The sequence below is a fragment of the Furipterus horrens genome, unplaced genomic scaffold, assembly GCF_987537825.1.
Source record: "Furipterus horrens unplaced genomic scaffold, mFurHor1.1.pri manual_scaffold_9, whole genome shotgun sequence".
NCBI classification, from domain to species: Eukaryota; Metazoa; Chordata; class Mammalia; order Chiroptera; family Furipteridae; genus Furipterus; species Furipterus horrens.
Window position 1 is genome coordinate 81,001,690 of NW_028327179.1, and position 20,569 is coordinate 81,022,258.

Sequence of the window (20,569 nt, forward strand, 5' to 3'; positions counted from 1 at the left end):
GCGCTGGACCGGACTCCCCTAGGTGTTGTGTGGGCCTCTCCATGGCTATGCGCGGGGTTCTCTCAGGCGCTCCACCAGGCTCCCAGAGGTGTTGTGTGGGGCTCTCCCAGGCGTTACTCGGGGCTCTCCCAGGCGCTCCACCGGGCTCCCCTAGGTGTTGTGTGGCGCTCTCCCGGGCCATGCGCTGGGCTCTCTCAGGCGCTCCACCGGGCTCCCCTAGGTGTTGTGTGGGGCTCTCCCAGGCGATGCACAGGGCTCTGCGAGGCAATGTGCGCGGCTCTCTCACCCTGGGGATGCTCTCTCTCTCTCTGAGCTCTGTCCTCTACACTGAGTCAACACCAGGGATCATCTCCCGCTCCCAACTCCTCACCCCATTCACCTTCCATTCTTAAGATGTCCACCCCACCAGCCACCCAACGCACACTTCCTCTTTCGTTCTCTGTGAGGTTCACTGCTTCGGTGTCCTGGATAAAGTGCAGAAGCTTACACAGGAGGGTCAGCCCTTACCTGTGGTGGACGCAGAGTGCGCCGGAATTCATGGAGTAGCCAGGAGGCCCGAGGGTGTGAGGACGTAGACCTGGACCAGTACAGGTTCTCCACTGATCAAGGGGTCCATCTGTGTTGCCCAACAAAGAAGAGTGGGTGTAATAAGAACTTCTGAAAAACACTATAGTCTTTCAATGTGTAGCTCAGGTTGGCTCTCCCCAAGCCCCTGCCAGGTTCTTGCTATGGGAGCCTGTCCCCCATGACAGAGCTTCCAGGTCAACCCTTCCGTGGCTGACGGGGGTTGCAGGTCTGAGGTCCTCCAGGAGAGGCTGTGCTCTATTGTGCCCAGGAGACACCTGCCGTTGTGCCTCAGTCGTGTGCCTCAGAGTGGCCTGAGGATTTGTGTGTCTTGCTTGATGCTCTTGCAGCACCAGCTCATCACGGCTAGGCCTGTGGGTGCCAGCATCCCTCCCCACCCGTCCCCTTAGCGGCCCAATTGACTGTGTGAGTTTCCTCCGGCTGCTGCTGTAACAAGTACTGCAGACTGGGCGGCTTAAACAAATAAGTCTATTCTGTCAGTTCTGGGGCCAAAGTCTGAAATCAAGGTGTGGGCAGGACCGCAACCCTCTGAGGGCTCCAGGGAAGGACCTGCTCCTCAGTCTCAGCTCTGGTGGTCTCAGGTGTCTCTTGATTGAGGACGGCGTCCTTCTCTGTGTCCTCACGTGTTCGTCCCTCTGTCCTAATCTTCTCTTCTCAAAGGGATGCCGGCCACATGGATAAGGACCCACCCTAAGGACCTCATCCTAACTCGATCTTCCACAAAGACCTGTTTCTGAGTAAGGTGCATCGCAGGTGGGGAGGGTCAGGGCTGCAAGTTCTGTTGGGGACTCCGTTCAGCCCCTAACGGCGGGTTTGCCTATGTGCCGGATTATAACCCATTATCTTCATTGTCTTTTGACCCGTATCTCAGCGCTGTTTGGGCCCCGAGCCTTTGTCCAGTGGTCGTGCTGAACTCCTATCTGCTTTATGGCCCAGCAAGGATTTCGGGTCACCTGTACTTCCTGGCAACACCTGGCGTGGACATACCCCTCCTCTCGGAGCTCAGGGCTTAGTCTGTGCTGCTCGTCCCCACTGGCCATACGACGTGGACATGGGATGGGTTCCCTGGCTCCCCAGGGCCCTGGCTGCCTTTGGAACACACTTGTCAGTCCACTTTTCCACCCTAGGAACCCCACACCAGCGACACCCTGGAGGGAAGAGAGCAGGTGACTATGGGCCCTGCTCTCTGCCTCCTGCCGCTGCCACCAGGAGGAGAGGCTATCAGTGCGAGGAGGGCCTGGCCTGGCCTGGCCTGGGGCCCTCTGCACTGTCTGTTTGCCAACATGGGTTATTGCAAGGGGACCTTCCAGCCTGTTCTCAGAACAGCTCCTGCAAACACTAAGGACTAGTTGGTGGCTCCCGATTTGTAATCAAAGGGTAACCAGGAGCCCCCTTCCTTTTCCTGTTTATGATTGCCCCTGAAAGTAATAGCAAGGAACTTGAGGCTGTGGCAGCTACAACGTAGCCCTTCCATTCCAAGGACTCAGCACCACCCCCCCTCAGTGAAGGTCACTGAGTGAGACCAGCCAGGTCATTTTGGGGAAAACGTGACCAAATTTCTCTCAGTAATCACTGCTGTGGGTGACCAGTGAGTGGAGCAACTGGCTTGGACCTGATTGAGTGCTGAGAGCCGGCCGAGGCATTTGGTCAAACAAGCAGACATGTTTGTGTCCAAGGGAGCTATGGAACAGTTTAGTCCACTTCATGTGGGTGAGACACAACCCCCAAATCCTAGGATCTTTTCCCCTGGAAGCCTCACCCACTTGTTCCAGAGAAACCAGTTCCAGGAGATGGCATATCCATAGCCCTGCACTTTTGAAAGGGCTTGGGAAATTGGCCATAGGTAGCTCTGCAGAGCTTACCAGGTAGGCCCAGGTCAGGTGCCCTGGCATTGCCAATTTTAAGTTGAGTGTCTAAGTGTGTAGAATGCTATCTCCTCAGTCCCTGGCAGTGTTCTAGTTTTGCAGCCAAGTATAGGTGCTTTTACTCTCTCTCTCTCTCTCTCTCTCTCTCTCTCTCTCTCTCTCTCTCTCTCTCTCTCTTCTGAAAGATTTTACTTATTTATTTTTCAGAGAGAAGGAAGGAAATCGAGCACTTACAATGACATGGATGAACCTAGAAGACATGCTAAGTGAACTCAGACACAGAAGGACAAATACTGCATGATGTATATGCACATGCTCAAACTCATCAAGTTATACATATTAAAGATGTGCAGGTTTTGCATATCAATTATACTTCAATAAAGCTGTAAGAAGTTTATGAAAGAGATTTACAGGCACCCTGTGGGAAAGGAATACTTTCCCCCATGTGCTGAAATAAAAGGAAGTTTTATCTGCAGAGAGATGTCTGACCTAGAGAGAGATCTGGGAATACTTAGTGATATAAAGTCAAGCGCACAGATGGGAGCATTCAGAAAAACGTGTGAAGTGGGAGTAGTGCTGGGTGAAGGAAGAGATGAGGGAAGACTCTTTAAGAAAAGTGAAGAGGGAAAAATTTGCAGAAGCATCTGAGAACAACTGGAGAGGCAGATGGAGGATCCTGGAAGAAGCCGTGTCAGAAAGTAAGGTGACAAGAGGGTTTGGCTTTGGGTGGTGGGCACACAGTGCAATACACAGGTCTTGTATCATTGAAATGTACACGCGAAGCCTATATGATCCTATTTACTAGTGTTACCCCAGTAAATTTAATAAAAGTAAAAATGAAATAAAGTAAAAATTCAGTAAGGTGTAGGCAAAACAAGAGACTGCATGAGAATAGAGTTAGTGATGAACCAGTTCACACCAGAGGCCTGTGAGGGAAACTTCTGGGTTGGGTCCTGTGGCAGGGCAGGACACTGCGTAAAATCTACCACCCGAAACCGTCTGTCACCAAGGGCAAAGGAGACCCCAACAGGCCGAGGGACAAGATGTCCTCATATGCCTTCATTATACAAACTCACTGGGAAGAGCACACGGAGAAACAACACCCAGGCTCCTCCAGGAATTTCGCTGAATTCTCCAAGAAGTGTTCAGAGACATGGAAGACCATGTGTGCAAAAGAAAAGTCAAAGTTGGAAGATATGGCAAAGAGTGACAAAGCACACTGCGACAGGGAGAGGACAGATTTCTATCCTCCCCCAGTTGATACGGGGGAAAAAAGATCCCAGTGCTCTTACAAGGCCTCTATCTGCCTTCTTTCTAGTTTTCTGTGAGTATCACCTAGAGATCAAAGGTGGATTATCCAATGGAAATAATGAAAAAGAATTGGTTGAAATGTGGTCTGAGCAGTCAGCCAAAGATAAGCAGCTGTAAGAACAAAGCAGCTAAGCTGCAGGAGAAAATGTGAAAAGGATATTGCCGCACACCATGCCAAGGGCCAAAGTGAAGTGGGAATGAAGGGCCCTGGCAGACCCACAGGTTTAAAGAAGAAGGAACCAGAGGATGAAGCGAAGTAAGAAGAGAAAGATGATGGAAAGGATGAAGATGAAGAATAAATGACTGTCCTGTACAGATGTGCCTGGAGTATTATGTGTTTTCTCAGGCAATTGTTTTGCTGAGAATGTAAAATCAAGCACAGCTTCATATTAGTTTCAGTAGAAAACCTGCATAAATTTTGGTATAGCTTGTAAGATTATTTGTAGGGGAAAGACATTTGAAAAAAATGCAGGTTGCACCCTGTCTGGTGTGGCTTAGTGGATTGAGCACTGGCCTGCAAACTGAAAGGTCACCTGTTCGATTCCCAGTCGAGGCACATGCCTGGGTTGTGGGCCAGGTCCCCCATTGGGGGTGTGCGAGAGGCAAAGGATCAATGTTTCTCTCACCCATTGGTGTTTTCCTGCCCCTCATTCTTCCTCCCTTCCCCTCTCTCTACAATAAACAAATCAATATAATCTTTAAAATAACAAAAATGCAGATTATAGCTTTCTGAGGGACTATTAAATACAGTTAGATTTTAAGGCTTCTGATGTGAATTTAAGTGTTTCCAATTATTGAGTGTTTTTTCTAATTTCTTTTTTCTTTACTTTTAAAATTATATTTTATTGTTTATGCTATTACAGTTCTCCCAAATTTTTGCCACCTGTCCCCTCCACCCCACCACACAGACTCCTTCAGAAAATCCCCACACTGTTGTCCAAGTCCATTGGTCCCACATACATCTTCTTTAGTTACTCTATTTCCTGTGCTATACTTTATATGTCCATGACTGTTCTGTAACTACCAATTTGCACTTCATAATTCCCTCACCTTTTCCAGCCAACACCCATAATGCCCCCACCCCCTTTCCATCCCTTCCGTCTGGCAACCATCAAAACGTTCTCTCTATCTATGTTCTCTTTCTGTTCTGCTTGTTTGCTTACTTTGTTTCTTAGGTTCAATTGTTGATAGATATGTTGTTATTGTTTCTTTTTTCTTCTTGCTGTTCTGATGGTGTGTTTGTGTGTGTGTGTGTGTTTATTTGTTTGGCTTTTGCTTCCTTGCATTCCAAATCATTGATTTGATTCTCAGCTTCATCCACTCAACTGTTGCTTCAATGTAAATTGTTCTTTGTTTCAATTAGTGTATCCTTCAGTCCCGACTGGATCTTTTCTACGCTGTTGAGGTTTTCACTAAGCTCCTTGAGCCTCCTTATAACCAACGTTTTGAATTCTGCACCTGATAGACTGCTTTTCTCTATTTAGTTTCGTTTTCCTTTTCCTCGAGTTTTGTCCTCTTCTTTCATTTGGGGCACGTTTCTTTGTCTGTTCTTTTTGGCAGCTTTCCTGTGTTTGTTTTTATGTGTTAGGCATAGCTACTATGTCTCCCAGGCTTGATGGAGTGGCTTAATATAGTAGGTGTCCTATTGGGTCCAGTGGCACGGCCTCCCCTATTACCCAAGCTGGGTACTCAAGGTACATCCACTGTGTGGGCTGTGTACACCCTACTGTTGTAGTTGAACGTTGATTGGTGTTGGCACGTCCAGCGTCAGCCACTGCCTGTGTTCTGTCTGGGGCCACACAACACTTGCCACAAAGTGATCTGCAGATGGTTGCTACTTGTGCTGGGCTTGGAGGTGACCAGTGGAGGCCAAGCAGTGAACAAAGGCTGACTGTTGCTAATGCCGGGCCTGGGGCAACTTAGCAAGAGGTATGGGGCTCACTGAGGCCAGATGCTGCTTGTTTGAGAGAATATAAAAAAGTCTGAAGCGTGAGCCAAGATAAGCCACTCATAAGGGCAAGCCATTGGAGACAGCTTGGTGGGCCTAAAAGTTGGGTGGTGCAGGTCCTCACAGAACAACCAGTGCGGGGCGACAGTGTTAGCCAGGCTGGTGGAGTCTCAGATATGGTCCCCATCTGCCAGCTCTGTCACTCTGTTGGGGGAGGGTTCAGAAAAGAAAAAAACAGCCTCCGCCAGTACTTTTGTGTGGGAGGAAGCTGACTCCCGCTCTCACCCTGACGCTGGATAATTCTATTCCTTCCCATATGTCTCTGATGCCTTTCAATCTGCTGGAGGTCAGAGGGAGGAAGTTCGAGTAAGTCTGTGCATGGGTCATTTAGGAGGAACTTCCTGGGACTCCAGAAGTTTCTCTCTTCCACACCTCAATCCCTGCTGGTTTTTACAGCCAGAGTCACAGGGACTTTGCTTCTTGACACTGGAATCCAGGGCCAGGGCAGGGGGACTGGTTTGGCGCTAGGACCCCTTGTTCCTGAGATATCCCTCCCAATTCTTATCTGCTACATGTGGATGTGGAATTAGCCTGTTCCTGGTTTGTTACCCTTGCTACCAGTCTTGATGTGATTTCTTCTTTAATTTCATAATTGTAGGACTTCCACTCAGCTCAATTTCTGATGGTTGTGAATGATGGTTGTTCTATAGTTTAGTTGTAATTTTGATGTACTTTGGATGTGATTGTGAGAGGAGGCAAACCAGTTTCTCTCCATTGCCATCTTGACCACATTTCATCTTTGTTCTTCCTGTAACATCAACAGAGCTGCTCCAGTTACAATGACTCTTCTCACGCTATCCATAGCACTTCAGGATGAGGTTTCCAGCTATGTGCTTGTCTCGAAACTTATGTTTGACTGCTTTTTGGAACATGCCCATCTTCTTTAATTTCTTGATTTGAGTATAGGGGCACAGTAAATTCATAGGAATTAGTATCAATGGTAAGTTTTGGGCTTTTTAGAATGTTGCATTGTGTTTAAAAAATGGTAATAAAATTATGTATATTAGCCCTGAGCGATGTGGCTCAGTGGGTGGGCAATGTTCTGAAAAGTGGAAGGTTGCCAATGCCATTCCTGGTCAAGACACACGCCTAGGTTGTGGGTTCAGTCACTGGCCAGTGCGTGTACAAGATGCAACCTATTGATGTTTCTCTCTCACACCAATATTTCTTTCCCTCTCTTTGTCCTTCCCTTCCTCCCTCTCTCTATAAATATATATATATATGTACATATATATTTTATAAAATAATATACATAAAAAAGAAAGGTGTATAGCAAGTTTCAAGGTGAGAAAGTGCCAATGGTACTCGAGGCTGCAGAGATCCCAAGGCGAAAGCCTAAATAGAATCTATTGAAGGATTAGCTGTAAAGTTAATTATGGTGATGACTGCACATTTCCGTGAATTCACTAGAATCATTGACTTGTGCACTGGAAATGGGTGAATTTAATTCATTTTATGGTATGTAATTTATACCTCCAAAAAGTTGCTTAATGTCATTTTTAATTTAAAAAACTTGCAAATTCTGTAGCACTTTAATAACTACATGGAAAAAATGTCTCCGAACACATAATGCATTCTGTTAAACTGATAACCTAAAAATATACAGGCAAAATATAAACGCCTTTAGAATATGATATAGGAGAACAACTTCACGCCCTCAGGTTCAGAAAAGCATAATTATCTAGCAAGGAACAACCTCATAATCGTGTTTCTTCAACTAGGGAGAAGAAATGGAGCAAAGGCCACAAACAAATCATTCCCGGCGAAGGAAAATAAATGTGATAGGATTCCCAGTTTACACAGAACGTGGAGTGAAACAAAGTCCCTCTGTGTGGCCTCACCAGAAGCAAAAGCTGGTCTTCATCCGCAACAACAGATTCACAGTGGAGACCACAGACTACAGCTAAGTAATATAGACACTGTGCCTTTGTAGAACATCCTCATCTATATAGTCAAAGCTTAACAGGTGTCAACATCTGAACTCTTTACTGGTGGCTTTAAGGCAAAATGGGTAAGATGGGTCTCAAAATCTACCAAAGGAAGGACACATTGCCCTGAATAACTAAATCATAATAAATTCTAAAATTATCCTAACAGAAGTAACAAACAACAACCTTGCAAGAGTAAGATTGGAAGAAAGCTCACTTCAATAAGTGGCGGGCAGTGATGGGGTAAAAAGAACAGAGCAAACAATCTGAGTAAATCTCAGAGAAGGAAGTTCAGAAGGTTGTTGGTCTAGAAGCATGGCTGAAGGAAAAGGTGGAAGGATGTGGAAGGAGCTAAGAAGGAAAAGATAAGCGCCAACGAAGGAGCAGGGTACTCAGTTTGCACTTCACTTTCATAAGCAGTACTGCAAGCAGAGGTTAGAAATGCCTCTGTGAATACACACAGGCTGTCTTTTCAGAGTAAGACATACTTACTGGCCCTTGTCTACTAATCAAAGTCTACGTACCTTAAAATCTCAAGTCCAAGTTTAAAATCCCTGACCTCTCCAGGCAGAGCTCGGCTCCTCCCCACACAGCTAGGCAAACTTTGAAATATCACGATTAGCCTTCATCACATCACACTGAATGAACTTTATGTGTTTATGTCTCTTCTCCTACTAGACTGGAAGCTCCTTCTGACAAGGACAGTATATCATTTCACGCTAGCATCTATTACAGACCCCAGCACAAAGGAGGTGCTCAGGAAATACTTGCTGCGCGAATGACCGGGACTACACTGAGAAATGGTGGCTATAACAGGCAGCAGAGAGCAGTCAGAGGAAAAATCAAACAGAGTGAAACCATTGAGGAAACTGCTACAAAATTCCAGGGTAGAAGTAATGAGGAGCTGACCCTAGACAATGACTGGAAAACAAGAAAAGTGACTCAAAGACATGGATGACAACAAAGAGAAGTAGATGATGATGACAAGGGTCAAAGTCTTTGTTCCTGGAAAACCACTTATTCAAAATTTGTTGGGAATTTCCTTGGTGTAATATACTATAATAGGCATTAGGCATGCACTAATACTTGAAAGTAAAATTTAAAATGACCTCGATTTTTTAAATAGTATTGCCAATCAGGTCTCTAAGGAATTAAATTTAGAAGAAAAAGTAGTGGGATATTTTAAAGGAAATGAGCTTTGCACAGCAAACTATGGTCACTGATTATTAAAGTAACCAGAAATTGAAGTAACTCTCAGCCTTTGAGAAACTGACTAACGGTACATGTCTCCTAAGCTTCCCTACTCAGACTCATGGAGTCTCTGGCAGCTGGGCTGTAGCATGGGGAGATATGACACCCCAACTGCCCAGGACACTAGCTAATTTTCTCTGCCCAAGAACGCTGCAGCTGCCTACTGTAGGCTTTCCATGTAGGAGTAGAACTTCCAGGCACACCTCTGGGCGGGTGTGACCGACCCCTGCGGCCCCTTGACCGACTGTCTGTGTCATTGAGGTGCATAGGTGTGAAACCGTGATGGTCCTCACATGTAAACGTGTATACAAGCATATGCCAGATATATCGTGGTTTTGTACCGTGGCAGCCACATACAGTGAACGTCACAATAAAGTGAGTGACCTACATTTTTTCATTTCTAGGTGCTTATAAAAATTATATTTACAATATGCTGTAGTTTGCTAAGTGTCAAATAACAGTGTGTCTAAGAGTGATGTATATGCCTTAGTATAAATATGCTTTATTGCAAAAAATGCTAACCACCATCCGAGCCTTCAGCAAGTCATAATCTTTCTGATGGTGGAGGCTCTTTCTTTGACGTTGATGGCTGCTGGCTGATCAGGTGGTGACTGCTGAAGGCCACGGTGGCTATAGAAGTTTCTTAAGATACAACCATAACGTTCTTCTCTGCATCCACTGACTCTTCCTTTCGTGAACAGTTTCCCTGTAGCGTAAGATTCTGTTTCACAGTGTTTTACCCACAAGAGAACTTCTTTGAACATGAGTCAATCCTCTCAAACCTGCTGCTGCTTTATTCGCTAAGTTGGTGTAATAGTCTAACATCCTTGCCTTCATTTCAGCAATCTTCACAGCCTCTTCACTAGTAGATTCCATCTCAAGAATAGAAACTCTTTGCTAATCTATAAGAAAGAACTCCTCGTCTGTTGAAGTTTTATCATGAAATTGTAGCAATTCACTCACATCTTTAGGCCTGACTTCTGGTTGTAATTCTCTTGCTATTTCCACCACACTTGCAGTTACGTCCTCCACTGAAGTGCTGAACCCTCAAAGTCACCCGAGAGTCTTAGAATCAAGTTCTCCCAAACTCCTGTTAATGTTGCTATTTTGACTTCTTTTCTTGAACCATGAAGGTTCTTAATGACAGCTAGAATGGTGAATTTTGTCCAGAAGGTTTCGATTGACTTTGCCGAGACCCGTCAGAGGTATCCTATGGCAGCTAAAGCCTTACGAAATCTGTTTGTGAAATACTAAGACTTGAGAGTTGAAATTGCTCCTTGACCCATGGGTACAGAATGGGTGTTGTGTTAGTAGGCATGAAGACGACATTCCTAAGAGCTTTTGGATGACCAGGTGCACTTTCAATAAAAGAAATATTTTCTCCTGAGCTGTAGTTCTCAACATGGGCTTGAGAAAGATGTGCTCTCATTCAGGCTTTATTGGTCATCTATAGAGCACAGGTGAAGTAGATTTAGCATATTCTCAAGGGCCCGAGGATTTTCCAAATGGTAGATGATCAAAGCTTGGACTTAAAGTCACTGGCTACATGAGCCCCTAATAAGAGGCTCAGCCTATACTTGGAAGCTTTGAAGCCAGGCATTGATCTTCTCCTGTCTAGCTATAAAAGTCCCAATATAGAGCCTATTTGATCTCCACCAAAAATCTATTGTTTAACATAATCCCCTTCCATGGTTATCTTAAAGACCCCAAACAGCCACAGCAATCTTGAGGAAGAAGAATACAGGAGGAGGAATCACAATACTTGATATCAAACTATACTACAAGGCCATGGTAATCAGAATAGTTCTGGTGCTGGTGTACGAACAGACATATAGATCAATGGATCAGAATAGAGAGCCCAGAATTAAACCCAGGTCTATATGGTCAACTAATATCTGACAAAGGGGGAAGGAACATACGATGGGGTGAAAAGAGCCTCTTCAACAACTGGTGCTGGGAGAACTGGACGGGGACATGCAAAAAAATGAAACTAGACCACCAACTTACACCATACACCAGAATCAACTCAAGATGGATCAAAGACTTAAATGCAAGCTGTGACACCATACAAGTCCTAGAGGAAAACATAGGCAGGAAAAATTTAGATATCCCACATAGCAATATGTTCACCAATATATCTCCTAAGGCAAGGGAAATAAAGAAAAGAATAAACAAATGGGATTACATCAAACTAAAGAGTTTCTGCTCAGCAAGAGAAAACATCAGCAAGACGAAAAGGGAACCAACTGTATGGGAAAACATACAGCAATTCAAAAGAACCTATGCACCCCTGTGGTCATAGCAGCACTATTTACAATAGCCAAGTGCTGGAAACCACCTAAGTGCCCATCTGTAGGTGAATGGATCAGAAATCTGTGGTACATTTACACAACGGAATACTATGCAGCAGAAAGAAAGAACTCCCACCATTTGCTACAACATGGGAGAGATTAGAGAGGATTATGCTTAGCGAAATAAGCCAGGCAACGAAAGACAAATACCGTAGGGATATCACCTGATACAGGAGACTAATGAACAACACAAACAAGAGAGCAAACTAGAGCCAGAGCCGAGTAAACGAGGAGCTGACTAACAGTTACAAGGTGGGAAGGGGGAGGGAGAAAAGGAGGGTAAGAACGGGAAGGGTCTAGTTGAGGAACATGTAGAAATGACCCATGGACATGTACAACGAGGTGGTGATGGACTGTGGGAGAAGGGGCGGGCCTGGGGGAAGCAATGGGGAAAAAAGTGGGACAACTGTAATATAAAGCAATTTAAAAAGACGATTGTTTAAAAATAATAAATAAATAAAACAGTGGTCTTAGCTGGATAACCTACTACAGCTCCTGGCTGCTTCAATGTGCACTTTGATGTTAAGGAGACGGCTTCTTTCCTTAAACCTGATGAGCCAAACTCTGCTAGCTTCTGCCTTTCTTCTGAAGCTTCATTGAAGGTAATTTGGGCTCTGCTCTGGGTTAGGCTTTGGCTTAAGAGAATGTTGTGGCTAGTTTGATCTTCAGGCCATCATAACTTTCTCCTTATCAGCAATAAGGCTGTTTTGCTTTCTTATCATTTGTGTGTTCACTGGGGTAGCACTTTTCCTTTTCCTCGAGAACTTCTGCTTTGCCTTCACAGCTTGGCTAATTTTTTGGTGGAGGAGGCCTAGCATTTAGCCTGTCTTGGCTTTTGACATGCCTTTTTTGCTAAGGTCAATTAATCCGAGCTTCTGATTTCAGCTAAGAGACCTGTCACTCTCTCTTTCGTTCGAACACTTAGACGTCATTGTCAGGTTATTTATTGGCATAAATTCAACATTGCTGTGTCTTGGGAAGTAACGAGGCTAAACATGGGACAGTCGGTGAAACAGTCAGAACACACACAACATTTATCAAGTAAGTGTGTGGTTTTATATGAGTAGAGTTTGTGGCCCTGAAAGAATTACAGTAGTTACCTCAGAGATCACTGATTACAGATCACAATAACAAATACAGTAACTATGAAAACATTTGAAATAGTGTGTGAGCAATATGTGATGCAGAGACAAAAAGTGAGCAAATGCTATTGGAAAAACAGTGCTGAGAGACTTGCTCAGGACACAAGTTTGCCACACTCTTTCACTTTATACAGAAAAATGCAGTATCTGTGAAGGTCAATAAAGCAGAGTGCAATGAGATGAGGTGATGTCTGCACTTAATTTCAGTTTGAACGCCAGGGTTCTTGGAACTGCACAGTAATGATTTTAACGTTGATGAGGAAAAATCAATATGTGAAGAAACTGTCACAATAAAATAAAAAATCTTCAGAGGTGGGGCTCGCCTACCAGATATCCAAGGTAGCTGAATAAAGCCCTGTCACCCAAACAGCACTGTGCTGCTGTGGGACATGGAGAGCTGAGACAGACACCTGTGTCTGGAGGCAGAAGTGAGCCAGGTGTCACCAGGAACTGGGAGTGTCAGGAGGGGTGGCCTTTCATTTTACAAGGAAGGCCAACATGCTGGCCAATAGTGATGTTGCGACCCTATAACCTTAGCTCCTAGCTCAGTGAATGAGAAAATAAATTCAAGATGACTTGGAAATAAAAATATAAAGAAAGCAAATAAGAATGTTGAACTCAGCAAGGACTGTGGAGGTTATTTGTATAACCTTGGAGTAAGAAACACTGTTCAAAGGAAGATGTGAAGTATGGAGGTATTTTTCTCACCTCAGAGTAAGAAAGACTATTTAAAGCAAGGCAGTTTAGGAAGAGAATAGAGCTAATTCCCAAATAAAAGAACTCTGGTAGTGTTACAATTGCCCTACATGCAGATGACGTCGGGCTGTGATCTGTTTACTGTGAAGACAAATGAAATACAAAAGATTAATAGAAGTTGTTGACATTGAGCTTGTGTTACCCGAAATTCCAGTCCATTGGTAGCTGATTTTGAACAGTACCTCAGAGGCTCCTGGGCCCAGGGAAAGGACCTCACTGTGGGGACAGCACACATCCCCCCAACTCTGGTGCCCTGTGCTCCTGTGTTTTCCCATCTCCCTTCTGCAAACAACTGGCAGTGGGATTGCTGGTTCATGGGCTTTCCAGGTGGGGTAATTTTACTTTCCCACTAGCAATGTGGGAGGCTTCCAATCTCCCAGAGCTTCGCCAACGCTTGGTACTGTTGGCCCTTTTGATTTGAGCCTCTCCTGGTCTATAGTGGCACCGCCCGCTGTCCATCTGCATCCCCCTCGTGCAAGGTCGTTGGTCATCCTTTCACGTGCTCATTAGCCACCCACAGCAGTGAACAGTCTGTTCAAATCTTCTGCCCATGTCAAAAACGTGGTCATTTTTCTCACAATTGAGTTTCGAAACTTCTTTATGTGTTCTGGATACCAGTATAGATTGGTAACTACTTTATTTCTGTCTGTGGCTTCTGTTTTCATTTTTCTAAGGGGAACCTTTGGCGGGGCCTGTGTTTGTAGCGTTGATGAGGAGCAGCTCAAGCAACGGACCTCAGGGAGTCAGCCCTGCTGGCATGACCCCAAGCAGCGTGAGTGTAGAAATGATGCAACACAAGCATGCTCATCTCACACACCGACAGAGACATGCACGGCATCACACACATACCGTGTTCATTTACACACACAGAGGACCATGCCCACACAGAAGCAAAATTCTCTGACTGAGTGGTCCTAGCCACAAGGTGACCTTGGGATTGAATAACAGGAAGGAGGCAGCACGGGGGCATCAGTACCTGTGGTTTTCCTTGTTGTAAGGGACCTCACAGTGCTCCTCTGTGAGGCACCTGGCCTCTGTTGTTCACGGCCTGTGTGTCGTACTCATAGGTGCTCAACCCTTTTGACACTAAAAAGGAGAAAGAAGACAAAGCGCAGTTACAAACCATCCACTGTGCCCATGACTCAGCCCCTCAAGGCTCCACCTCAGGGTGTCAGGGGATGGATCCTCATCCACAATACTGGGGAGCTGCTGGATGGCTACTCCAGGGCCCACCTGGCCCTGGGGCAGCAGCCAGCAGCTGCTCACACACAGCCGAGGCTTGTTCCGCCCATTCCCGCAGGGGCCGCACTGCCTAGCTCACAGCCCACGAAGTGAACATGGACCTCTGACTAGTGCTGTGCGCCGCATGCTATTTATTGAGCTGAGACGCTGGCACCACCGTGCGGCAGGGATGCTCGCCCAGGTCCGGGAGCTCCATGGAGCTGAACCTCAACCTCTTCCCTGGGCAGTCTTCATAAGTGCTTTGGCTTGGGTTGTGTTTGGACCTGATTTATCTTTCTCCGTTAACTCCATTGGCTCTCAGTGCGTTCTTCCGCATTGACGCTGAACGTGAGTCACTGTGGCAGGATATATGCTTGCACTTGTGTATATTCCAGTGGAAATATTCATCCCTTTGCATGGGTTTCCCCAATTACCATCAAAATCAGCTTGTAGGCATGCCCTGTGTGTCTCCCAGAGCTCACACTTATTGGGAGTATGTTTTACGTAAAACATTTAACTCTGACATAATGATAAAGTAGGGAAGGCGCAGCACAGAACTTGAAACTTCACAGGTGAGGACCTTAGAAGCCAGAGTGCGAAGTGCTTGCATTAAAAGGAGGCCCGCCAGTTTTTTCCTCCAACATCAGCTAGAGGTAATTTATAGAATCCTGCTCTTCCTCAATATCGCCCATGACGCTTCCTCTTCCATTTTCCATGAACGAGGCTTTTCTTGACACCTCTGCCTGGGCACTCTCCACGTCGCCCACATCCCTAGGGGTTCTCAGCCTCGCCAACAATTTCATTCACTCCCACTTATGTTCTGAAGGTTCATCAGGATGTTCCTGTCAGAAACTTCAAAATGAGCATCCAACTGCCAACAGCTTCCCACGTGTTCCCAGGAGTGCCCACCGCCGGGCATCCTTCCTTGCCTTGTGTACTCCATCCTCGTCCTTCGGAGTGGGGCTTGTCCTAGCGACTTTCAGAAAAGGCAATGGGCCGTCCCTTCCATGATTGGGCCAGAGGGGCTTCTTCCGTCCTGCTGCCCTCTCTCTCAGCCTCATTTGGTCACTGCCATGTTCCCAGATTCTCGACATGTGGGGACAGGCACGGGACAAGGATCGGATGGAAGCCACTGGCCAACAACTCACAAGGGCTGACCCTGCCGGCAACCTGATGGTGAGCCCTGAGTGGGTCCTACCCAGGCAGATGCGACCAGAGGCCCCACTAGCACCATGACAGAGCCTCACCAACCATCCATGGCCAAAGGACCCAGCTCAGCTCTGCTGGACTCCTGACTCACAGCACTGGGAGGTAATAATGTGTGTGTTTTTCGGTGGCTGCGATTTACTGTAAATAATGTCCCAGCTCTCCTGGGTGCCCCACTTGCAATGAGCGTGGCACCAATACCCTCTTGGCTACTCAAACTGAAGTCCCCAGGTGGCCATCCTGTACATGTTCAGTTCTCTTGTCCCTGTAAACTAATCACCTGTGTCCTGAATGGCTGCTGCAGGTGCCAGGCGTAGCTTGCCTGCCCAGTGTGTACCTCCAGGCTACTGCACACCCTGCTAAGGGGCGCTCTTTTCAAAATGTGTCCTTGACCCCATCCCCCATCTGCTCTACCCACCCCCACCAGTGCGCTCCGCAGCGTTGGGAAGAGCCTTGGCCAACAGCGCTTCGGGCACTGTCTCTGTGCACTCCTCTGTCTCAGCTGGGGTTGTCCCCGCACTCGAGCTCCTTCTCTCAGAGGCTACAGGCAATAACCATCCCGATTTCCCAAGAAAGGCTTCACAGTGTCAGGGAAGCCATGCCCTTCCCTATTCAAGGATACGATGGAGCCTGCCACATGCCCCTGCCGTGTGGACATGAAAAAACTAACAGGTCTCCTGAAGAGAGTCTGGCTAGTGGTACCTTGTCATGGTGTGGAATGTTTTCATTGTTAGGATTGCTGATCAGCGCTTTTCTCAATCACCCTGCTCTCTTTCCATGGTCTTCTCATCTTGCTTCATAGGTCTTTGTTATCCCTCTGAACATGTTAACCCGCTACTGTTTAATGTCTGTCATGTTTTCTGCAGTTCTGGGAACAGAACTTGCCCTGCCACCACTCAGGATGTCGGTTTGTCCTTTGGGCATGGAGCTCATTTCTGGCCATCTGAGGGGCAGCCTGCCTCAGGACACATGTAAACGTGAGGGGGCAAAGACTGGGCAACGTGGACTAGGGGCTTGGGGGCACGTACCTAGGTAAAGGTGCAGAATGAACAGCCTCCCTATTGGCAGGAGGATGATGAGGTCCAACACTAGCACGATCGCCCCAATTATAGCCAACACTATGGTCTTGGCCTTTGGATGAAAAGAGAGCAGAAACCACAGCCACGTGTTCTGACTGCCAACGTCTGTGGAGACAAGAAAGACATACAGAATTTGCACTGGTTGTTATGGCAGGACCTCCCTTCACGTAAGCACCATGGGATAGAGCTGGTAGGGTGAAGGGAATGCCAGCCTGACAGACCACCTTCCTGCCCAGGTGGGTACCTACCTGCCCAGGTGATTACCTCCCTGCCCAGTGACCACATCCCTGCCCAGGTGAGTACCTGCCTGCTCCAGTGACCACCTCTCTGCCCAGATGATCCCTTTCTCTTTTCCCAGACCACATCTTTACTGAGGTGACAAGCTTCCTGGCCAGGTAAGCTTCTTCTCCTCACCCACATGACCACCTCCTTACGAAGGTGAGCACCTCTCTACCTACATGAGCATCTCTCCAAAGAGGTGAGCCCTTCCTCCTCACCCAGGTGTGTGCCATGCCACCTAAATGCCTTTGCACACCCTTCTCTCAGCAGTGCTATCATGATCACTCTCTATGGATCCAGTAGGTGAGGCTGGGAGAGGGTGACTCTGTCTAGGTCACATAGACTGACCCTCTGTCTGAGCCCCAACACCCTCCTGGTCCTGCAAGCCTACAAGCCTGCAGCACCCAGGCCCCGTCCATTCTGCCCCAGCCACTCTCAAGTAGCACTGGAAGGCTGTCATCACCACCCACGAACATTTCTATCATATGGTCCTCTGTGATGCTCCTGACCACACTGCTTCCAAAAATTAAGTGTGAGAAAAATCTTGAAGGCTCATGTGGGTGAAGTAGTGAAGACTGATTCCAGGAGAAGTAGGCTGGAGGGAGAGGCTAAGACACACGAGAAACCAGAGGGGAAGCAAACCAGAAAGCAGCGGCACGCACTTCCATAGTGGGGGTCTGTGTGGAGCATACCTGGGTTCACAAGTTGGTGGATAAAAGAGCCCAAGACTATTGCCACCATGCACAGCAACCAGGCTACTGTGGAGAGAAGAAGACTGAAGAACCACCTGTGGGAAGGGCAGACATGGCTCAGAGCTGGTGACAGTGGCCCTGAGAGCACAGTGACCGGCGCCTGTACGTCCTCACGAAGTAAGGGGCCCGGCCTCCCAGGACAAGTACCTAAGCATCCCTAAGGCACGGGCTACCCTGAGTACCCTGAATGCTGCTCTGGGTGCGTGGCATAGCTCAGGCCTTGGTTCTCCTGCTCTCTGTCCTTTGAGCATTTTCCCCAGCGCTCTAGAGGACATCACTGGTGCATGGCCACTGAGGACCACACCTGCAGTCTTATATCGCCTCACGGCATGGAACCAGGATCCCATTGAATCCCCACAAGGGAGCTGCAAGGAGGGGGCCACCCCCAGCTCACAAAGCTAAACTGACTCAGAGATGGGTGTTATCTCCCAAGCTGCCTGGGCCCACCAAGAACTTTGGCTCAAGATTCCACGGTGTCCCCAGCCCCCTGCCCACGGCCAGCTTGCTTTTCCCTGCTCCCACTTATTCCTGCCAGGACAGCCTTGGTCCCCACCTCACCCCTCTTCAGCTCTGGAATTATGCGAAAGGAGCCTTTGGGGCTCAGCCTGGACTCAGGTGGGGACCACTGCGGTGGAACAGATTCCCTGTGAGAACAGCAGTGATCCTATCAGGGGCCCGGGAGGGACTTGAAAGCCAGGGCAGTGCCATGGAGGGCAGCCAGCCGGTGCGCGGCCTCCCCAGCTGCTCTCAGTCCCAGCAGGCCAGCCCGCAAACCTGCACGCTCTGTGCCTGCCAACGGCACATGCTTGGGAGGCTCATGTACGCATCAGGGCCCTGCGCTCTGACCTCACAGAGGAAGCCCCTCCTGCCCATGGCTGCTTGCTCCTGGCACGCACCCCGGCCCACATCCTCTGTGCTCGGGGCCTGGTCGCCCCGGCGGGCAGAGAGCAGGGGGACCCAGGCCAGCTGGTCAAAACTCAACAACCCAGTCTGTGTTATGTGTACAGAGGCCGCTCCTGTACATTCCTAAGGAGGGTCGCCAGCTATATACTTTGCGAGGACACATTCACAGCATGTCCAAGGTCTGCACCATAGAACACGTTTTGGAAGACAAGGAGACAGGGAGACCCTGAGGGCATCCATGCTGAACAATGAAACACAGCCCACTGTTGCCCTTGGTGCCCACTCTAACCCACCAGGCCCCCAGCCCACAGACCTCTGCCCTTCAGGATCCTCCTTTGCCTACCCTTTCACCCCCTCCCAGCCATTCACCAGTAATTCCTGCTCCCGATGCAGGTGTTCATCCACTCGCAGTGATGGTCAAACCCAGCGATGCATTTCTTGCAGGCAAAGCAGTGTTGGGCTTTTGCGCTCCTGGAAGGAAAAATTTGGGAGAAGCAGCCTGTCAGCAACCTGTGCAGATAAAGGAGGGGCTCAGAGCCCCCTCAGTCTAGAGTGACAGGAAGACGCAGCAGCAGCCCCAGAGAAAACCAGTGCCCCTGGGGTGGGGGCGCCGTCCCTCAGCCACCCCTGCCACACTGAGCCAGGGTTTGAGGCCTGGAGTCTAAGCTAGGATCCCGCCCTGAGCCACTGGGCCTCCCTCTCATGCCACCCACTATGTCCCCAAAGCCCCTAAGCACCCCAGGTAGTTCACCAGGCCTGTGATCTGGTGGGGACAGGCACTCCTCTGAGACACCCCAAGAAAACAAGTGCTCTTCTGCTCCTAGATCCGCTGGGGGTGGGGGAGGGGGTCTGTGTGCCTGAGGGTCACATCAGCAGTCAGCTGCATGAAAGCAGCCCCTGCTTCTAGGGAAACAGCACCACAGTGTCCCCCACAAGTGGCTGGAGAGTTAAATTTGGTAACCCACCCAGTGGGTACAGGCCCCACGTCCAGCACTCACACTTTCACTTGACACATGGCGCAGTACAGTCCTTCGATGTCATGACTGTGTTTTTTTCTATCAAACACCGGGAGCAATTCTTTAGAGATGTTTTTTTTCCTTGCTGCCTCTTCTGCGGGATCGGTGGAAACACAGATGACGTATGTCGTCACATAGCACAAGAAAATTGTGCCAGTAACCTTCGGGCGGGTGGGTCAAGGAATAACAGCCCTGGACTTGGTCACTACCTCAAAAGTGGTCCTGGCTCTGGTGTTAGTCCTGAAGATGTGGGCCCAGCCGGTGGCAGGTACCGAGGACAGCCTCTCTTGCCCCTCATTCTCCCTCCAGGAAGGACAAGGCAGAGCCTGCTAGTGGGGCTTTCCAATGGAGCCCTAGTCCCCCAAGAGGCATCAGTTTTGTACCTGTTGCTGTGGCTCCCAGCGCTTCAGGAAGGGAAAGGCCTGGGTGCACAGATGGGTACCAAGCTGCAATCTGGAGGCTGTGTAGGTGCGTTATGGGTGCATGAACAGGTGGGTTGCTAGAAGGGACCTGCTCCTGGGCAGCAGGTGAGGCTGGGACTGAGCTGTGTGGCCCAAACCTTTGCTCCAGTGTCTATACTTAGCTCCCAAACCAGAACACTACCAGGGACTGAGGAGACAGTGTTCCACACACTCAGACCCTCAACTTAAAATTGGCACCTGGCCTGGGCCTGCCAGGTAAGCTCTGCAGAGTTACCTGTGGCCAATTTCCCAAACCCTTCCAAAACTGCAAGGCTACGGACTTGCTATCTCCTGGAACTAGTCCTTTTGGAACCAGCAGGTGAGGCTTCCAGGGGGAAAAGATTCTAGGAGTTTTGGGTATTGTCCCAACCACATGAAGTGGACTAAACTGAGCATAGCCCCCTTGGACATGAAGATGTCTGCCTGTTTGACCAAATGCCTTGGCCGGTACTCAG

At 48.2% G+C, this 20,569-nt stretch overlaps 1 protein-coding gene and 1 long non-coding RNA gene across 3 annotated transcripts in view; one reads left to right on the top strand and one right to left on the bottom strand.

Moving 5' to 3' along the window:
• LOC150002045 (tRNA wybutosine-synthesizing protein 3 homolog) overlaps positions 1-9,337 on the top strand; it is a 272,954-nt gene extending 263,617 nt beyond the window's left edge. Inside the window, exons 6-8 of one of the 2 annotated variants that reach the window (XR_016513121.1) lie at positions 2,658-3,153; positions 7,491-7,676; positions 8,376-9,337. The gene's annotated coding sequence lies outside the window, so the exon portion shown is untranslated. The remainder of the gene's footprint in view (positions 1-2,657; positions 3,154-7,490; positions 7,677-8,375) is intronic. The other variant, XR_016513120.1, reaches the window with a different exon arrangement.
• Positions 9,338-16,658: 7,321 nt separating this feature from the next.
• Positions 16,659-19,074, bottom strand: LOC150002048 (uncharacterized). The gene is made up of 3 exons (XR_016512963.1): positions 19,007-19,074; positions 17,675-17,769; positions 16,659-16,808 (listed from the first exon to the last, which is right to left on the bottom strand). It is a non-coding gene; the product is annotated as an uncharacterized LOC150002048 (long non-coding RNA).
• Positions 19,075-20,569: the final 1,495 nt, after the last annotated feature.